This window comes from Nicotiana attenuata, chromosome 10, assembly GCF_001879085.1.
Source record: "Nicotiana attenuata strain UT chromosome 10, NIATTr2, whole genome shotgun sequence".
Lineage (NCBI taxonomy): Eukaryota > Viridiplantae > Streptophyta > Magnoliopsida > Solanales > Solanaceae > Nicotiana > Nicotiana attenuata.
The window spans coordinates 13,560,457-13,567,857 of NC_031998.1; the positions used below are offsets into that span (position 1 = coordinate 13,560,457).

The following is a 7,401-nucleotide window of genomic DNA, read 5'->3' on the forward strand; positions in this document are numbered from 1 at the left end:
AAGTCCACAAGTGGATATGTTTTTACTGTTGGTGGAGGAGCAGTATCTTGGAAGTCTTCCAAACAAACGTGCATTGCTCGCTCTACAATGGAATCAGAGTTTATAGCTTTGGATAAAGCCGGTGAAGAAGCTGAATGGCTTCGGAATTTTTTAGAAGACATTCCGTTCTGGCCAAAACCTTTGGCTCCTATTTGCATACATTGCGATAGTGAGGCTGCAATAGGACGGGCAGGGAGCGTTATGTATAACGGAAAGTCTCGTCATATACGACGAAGACATAACACCGTTAGCCAACTACTTTCTAGTGGAATTATCACTATTGATTATGTAAGATCAAAGGATAATGTGGCGGATCCGCTTACAAAAGGCTTAATTAGAGAGGGAGTTGAGAAATCATCTAAGGGAATGGGACTATGGCCGAGGACAAGTCAACATGGCGGTAACTCTACCTAGAATTTTGGATGTTCCGAGATCTAGGTTCAAGGAGCTCAAACAAAGTTGTGATTGACCGGTTCAACATTGTCAAAATAAAATCTTTGGTCCATTCTCGTGATGAAGACAATGTTCAGTAACAAAGATAGAACTTTACACGTTCTTTAATGATTACCTAAGTTTGATGTGGTAGTTATCAAATAGTGTCAATCTAAAGGATTACACGTTTAGGAATCACCTATGTAAGTGTGAAGTGGAAGCCGCTTCAATGAGAATTCTATAAGGCCAATTCTCTACGCACTTATGAGACCAGGCGGTGTTCATGGCTGAAACGAACACAACAATGAGAACTAAAAGACGGTTAAGGGTTGATTGTGTGACATATGGTTGTCTAGGTATACACTAAAGTTCGACGGTTCAAAGATATCAAATCTACCGATTGACCGAGTATATCTGACATATGTTCACTACGGAAAGTTCAAAGGGAAACCTACTTATCCAGATGCAATTAATCCTTACTTGCAAAATCACATAGCTTTCATCTATGATATTTCTTGATACAGCCATTCCCATTCATGTGGGGGATTGTTGGACTTTAAGCCATTGGGCTTTAAAGTAGAAGAAGTGTGAATTGGAAATGGAGGGAAATAAAATGGAGGGAAATTGAAAATTTGAAGAAGTGAACTTTTGTCTTGCACTTTGTCCCTCATAGGTGAGGGACAACCACATTTGTGTGTTTATATATAGAATCACTTCTTAAAGCTCTTAAAAGGAGTTGAAGAGAATGAACCCTCGCGCCGTCGTCGTCGCTCGGCTCGGCTTCGGCTTTGGCTTTGGATTTGGATTTGGATTTGGATTTGGATTTGGATTTGGATTTGTCAAATGATCGATCGATAAGATTATTTTTGGACAAAATTTATTTAATTATTTAATAATTAATTAAATACCAAATCACTGCTGAAAATACGTCAGAATCCTGCTGAAGGTTCAGAGGGCCTCTCCGCGGCAGGCAGCGTATTCTTCTGAAAAGGCACCTTTTCCAGACACCTCTTCTGATAATTGCCTATAAATTCTGAGGCAAGGCTCCATTTTCTATATACGAAAAACACTCCAGAACTTCTTTCTTTCTGAATATACTGCATTCTAATTCGCAGTCTCTCTCTCTCAAATTTGTAAGTGTGATTTTGCTTCGTTCTTTAAGTTCGTTGGTATCCTGCAGTTTGTATTGCCACTGTTGCAGGAAGGTTTATTTCGTTTTATCCTGGGAGGATTTAATCCATTACCTTGGCAACGTGTGAGGGGGCTAAAATTCCTTAAGGACACACAAGCAAATTGTGGACTCGGAATATTTCTTAAACTCTACTATTTTTCCAGATTTCTTTAATTCTTCTAACAGTTTTGTTTTTCCTGATTTTGTGTTTTAACACAGTAACTCTGACATATAGTTTATACTTATTCCTATTATATTTTTCGTTCAGATCCACCCTTACCATTAACAAACTATTCAGAATTACCCTCAGCCCTAACTGTAACACCCCGCACATTTGGATTAGGTATTAATAAGTTAAAGAAGTATTAAGGTTATATTTTGGACATATGAAGTTCTATCGGGATGATTATGGGTGAAAATAGTTGTTTCAAAATCAAGATGGAAAGTGAGGTGCATAAGATTCGACAAAATCGACTAAGTTTGCAGAAGGTCCGTCTTCCAGCAAGGTTTAGTGAAAATGTGTAAGGAATTCGGCAAAACTCAAAGCATGAAAGTTGTAGGCCTTTGAAATAGCTTTCCAATGATATATTATGGAGCCCGAACGGATCTCTGTGCAAAAAGTTATGCGCATTTTACAGAATAGTATGCGATATGCGCGCCCGGTAGCGCGACCGCGCTAATTTTGAGGCAGTGTTAATGCCGTTTTGCGCGGTCAGTAGCGCGGTCAGGTCTCCAGGAGCGCGGGCGCGCTCGTCGGGGGTCATTTTAAAGCCATATTTCGTCCGCACATCCCCAAAACATAAAAACTTGCTCTAGAAAGGAGAACTCTCAAAAACCTAACTCCTTAAGGGCCCTTCCACCATCCAAGGTAAGTTCTAATGTTGATTCTAAGTTAATTTCTATTTTCCAACATCTTATTAACATGGGTAAACCCTCCATATCATTATATATTCGATTGGGACATCGTTGTTGAGAGAAGGAACCCTAGAACTCGAATTCAAGAGGATTGAACGTCAAGAAGGTAATATCTTCACCCTCTAATTGATTATATCATTGGATTAATGATTATAGACTCTAGTTCATGAGATATGAGTTGATGAGTTTGATAGAAAAGCATGAACGATTATAGGTTTAGGGTGTTGATTGTTGATCATTGGTTAAGAGTGTTGTTTACCTTATGGGTGATAAAGAATGATGTTCATTATAACCATTTGAGAATTTAGAATTTATCTAGGAGCAAGAGAATGGGTTATTGGGTATAGAGACACCATTAATAAGGACTACGAAGCATTATGCCACCAAGTGTTTGAGAAGATGCCTAAGTAACCAAAACATGAGTATTTGCTAATATGGAATCCATTTGACTTGTGTTGATATAAATTAAAGTTGAAAGGGTTGGCGAATATTGTATTACACTCAAGAGCAGGAAGTTAAGGTATGTGAGGCTAACTCTCTATGTTTGGGAATGTTAATGATTCTCCCTATATTACGTTTCTTTTACCACGTCATCAATTGCCTCAGAAATATAGTTAAGCCTAGTTCCTTGAATAGTTGTAGAACTTCTATTCTCTAGCTTCATAACTCGTTCATGACTTTCATTCCGAACGTTGTGAGCTCAGTTCGTATTCAATATAGACTTGGGTTTGATTTCCCTAAGTCTCAGTATAGCTTACTCAGCATGTCATAAACAGTTGAAGTTTCAGTGTTCATAATCTGTTCAAGAATACATGTCTCAGTCTAGTCATATTCAGTATTCCAGTATTATGTAACTCAGTGTGATTCAGTATTCCAGTATTATGTAACTCAGTGTGATTCAGTATTCCAGTATTATGTAACTCAGTGTGATCCAGTATTCCAGTATCATGTGACTCAGTGTGATTCAGTATTTTATTATCATGTATTGCAATATGATTCTCAGTTCCTGATTTTAAATCCCTGAATGTTGAACACCTGTATTTGGGCCTGAGGCCGTAGTTTATATGCTTTATGCATACTTGGGCCTGAGGCCGTAGTTTATGCTTTATGCATGTTTGGGCCTGAGGCCGTAGTTATGTATACGTATACTTGGGCCTGAGGCCGTAGCTTGTGCACATATATATATATATATTGGGCCCGAGGCCGTAGCTTATTCAGATAAACAGGTTGTTCATCATTCAGAAGAGGGAGTATTCATAACTTTACTTCCTTTGTTCAGTTCAGCTATCAGTTATCATTTCAGTTATCAGCTATCAGTTAACATTTCAGTTATCAGCTATCATTTATCATTTCAGTTATCAACTATCAGTTATCATTTCAGTTTCTCTTTCAATAGTATCATTTTAGTATCAATTATTAATTCTCAGTTATCAGCTTAGTTTCAGTTTCAACATTTATAATTCTTTCTTTCAGTTGCTTTATATACCAGTGCAATTCAAATGTACTGACGTCCTTTTTGCCCGGGGCCTGCATCTCACAATGCAGGTAATGATTTACAGGTTGATGATTCAGAGCGCTAGGATTCTCGTACCAGCTGTTTGGTGATCCCTAGTTCTTTCGAGGCATTATCATTACTTTACGGTCTTTCAGTATTTACAGGCAGTCAGTGCTTTCAGCACTTCATTAGAGGCTTCATAGACTAGAGTAACTGTTAGACAGAGTCTCAGGCTTTTCATGTTAAGCTATGTGGGCTACAAATATGTTTCAGAATTGTATTAGTATTTCCGCACTTTGATTTATAGCATACAGACTTTCGGTATATCAGCATGTGTTAGTTTATCTTCCGCATTCAGTATGTTATGATATCACATGTTGATTTAGCCAGCCAGTTGGTTCGCTCGGTCACATGTAGTCAGGCACCGAGTGCCGTGTTACGTCCAGGCCCAGGTTCTGGGCGTGACACTAACGTCCCTCCACTGTGGTACTTGATCCCTTTATTAATTTGTCTATATCAGCTGCCATGTTAGCAGTTGCCACACAAATAGCACTCTTTCGATCTTATCAACCCAACCCCAACTGTTAAAATTGGCCACACACTAAGCTAGCATTTGGGCATAGATTTGGTTAAAACTTGAAGGGGAAAAAATTTAAAGTTGTGTTGAAAAATAATTTTTGGAAGTTGAAGTTGTATTTGGACATACATTTTATTTTTAAAAAAAAAAAACTTGAAGTTCTGTGAGCAGAAGAAAAAATTTCACCTAAAAATTGTCCTAAACCGATTTTTGAGAACTTGAATTTTTATTTTCAAACTGATCATTTTCTATGAACAAATAGTGTTTTAGAAAAAATCCAAAAACAAAAATAGTCAAAATTTATGGCCAAACGGGAGGTAAAATTGACCTCATAATGACCGGGCCACCAACAACAAATCTTCCTCTTTCAATCCAAAACAAATTGATGTCAACCACCAAAGAACACCATATGTTTTCTCGTTCTCCAAAAAGAAAAAAACATCAACTTCATCCACCAAAAACTTCTCATTTTACTCTTAATGATATGATTTCATTGTCACATAAATATCATGGTATGTTGAGTCCACAAATTTCAAAGGTCTTTGTTTCTTCTTAAATTTCATACTACATCAAACAATACCACCTAAAATGGAATAGAAGAAGTACTGCATATCAGTGCGTAAGAGCAGTTCTTTATTTTGGTGGGATGTTAATGTTCTAAAGCATGTTACTTTCTCTGGATGTTCACCTAATAACTGTTATTTCTCCTAAAGATGCCATAATCAAATTAAAAACTTTTGAACAACAATTCTTACAAATTTTGAATAACCAATCCGAGTTAATATTGAATTTTAACATGCATAAATATTGTGTGACTTACCGATGTGTTGTTTGCTTCTCGTTTCTCCCTTTCTCCTTCCTTTTCTTTTCCTCTTTCCATATATGTAGTTTTCACTACTCAGCAAAAGTAGCTTTTCCTTCCTCTTCCCTTCCTCTGCAGTTCTCAAGATCCGATTTTAAAAAAGTACATAAAACTTTATCAAGAGAATAAGTATTTATCGAGATTATACATCCATATGTTCCGAAGCAAATACACAAGTTTGCATTTACTGTCTCTCCTCCCTACTAGTATTGGTAATTAGTATGGTAAGTACAAAAGTAAAGCAATAGTGGTAGGGAAAAAAGAACTTTTATCTATCTATACTATATTATTAATTTTTTCCTTTTAAAGAGGTTATCACCTAATTACAATTTTATCTATATTTATATACAAAATTATTAATAGACTCCAATCTTCCCCAAAATCTAATTCATGGAGTAATCCACTTAAGCCTTCTTTTATACGGAGGATCTTTCAACATTCTAACTTGACCAAGGAGGAACTTTATTAAAAGGACAGAAGACAAAGATGACAAAGAAACAAAGGCAAAAGAAAAACTAATAGAAAATGTAAGAGAAAGTAGGCAGACCAGACCAACAACCAGTATAAAGTCGAAAATTAAGTCATCTGACTTTTTCCTTTTTGTGCTTCGAAGTAACAGAAGTTGCAGCTTGAGGGGTTTGTTACAGATTACTGCATAGTGATCACTATTACAATTTGAAACTTTTATTATTGTCTTTATTTTACTATTGTCCTTGTTTGAGAGCCTTGAGTGATACTTTTACTACCAAATGCTTGCAATTTGTAATAGTAATTTGTAAGAGCCATTCTCTTAGTTTCTAGCTCTCCAAATTCATATTTTTAATGCTTTTTCACATGTGTTTCGGTTAAGCTTAAGTTACCAAGTCACTAATCAATGAATCATATCCATTATTTACAGGATCTTGGTACTTATTACTTAAATTTTAATTTTGTTACTTAAACTTAAGTTTAATACTTAATTTTATATGGTTATGCAAAATTGCATGTTAAACGAATCGAAATACACGTGCAACCCACGTGTCAAAAAATTAGTTATATTAAAAGCACAAAGGTCCTTAGTGAAATGTGGTGCCGTTTAAAACTAAAGTTCTAAAATGGAGTTCACACTAGCAAAATAGTCATTTGACTATTTTCTTAATATTTAAGAATAGTCATTTAATAATTATTATACTATTTAAGAATAATTATTTAATTATTCTTTTAATATTTTTAATACCTTTCCAACATTTAGGACTTTAGAATTAACTAAAATTTTAATTATTAAATAATTTCTTATTAAACTAAGTATTAAGTCTTAATATTTAGAATTTAAAACTGATATAATATGGATAATTAATATGTTTTTGTTTTGTTTGGCTCTTTTTTGTTTTTTTATTCTCTGTCCTTTAATCATACAACACCAATTTTGCCTTTTTATTTCCTTTCTTATGAATTATTTGCTGTTTTTAAAATTTAAATCATATATATTTATTTAGCAGCTTTGTTGTTGAATCTGTTAGTTTCAAATCTTAAAATACTAAGGCAAGTATTGATATGAACTAGCTAATAGCTACCATTTGGTTTTGGAATAGTAATTATTGTTGCAAAAATAATAACAATATATCTGTGATATAAATTTAATTACCATAATGGAGTTTACAACTTTAACTAAATTACCAATAATAGTGTTAAATAGATGGACAAAGCTTTTGCAAAAAAGAAACTAATATTATTACTAAGATAGTTTATTACACAATTTGACCAAAGAAAATAAGAATTAGCAATGAAATTCATCTTATAGCTAATAGAATTTTTTTAATTATCTGTCTCTAATTCGCGACTACATAGAATTAGCGATAAATTTTTATTAACTACATAATTTGTTTGTTGCTAGTTTTTTTTAATATATAGTTGACATGTCTGTAATACAT

The 7,401-nt window shown here is 34.6% G+C and overlaps 1 pseudogene; it reads right to left on the minus strand.

The window, feature by feature from the left end:
• The window catches only part of LOC109233031, a 14,542-nt pseudogene extending 7,892 nt beyond the window's left edge, over nucleotides 1–6,650 (minus strand).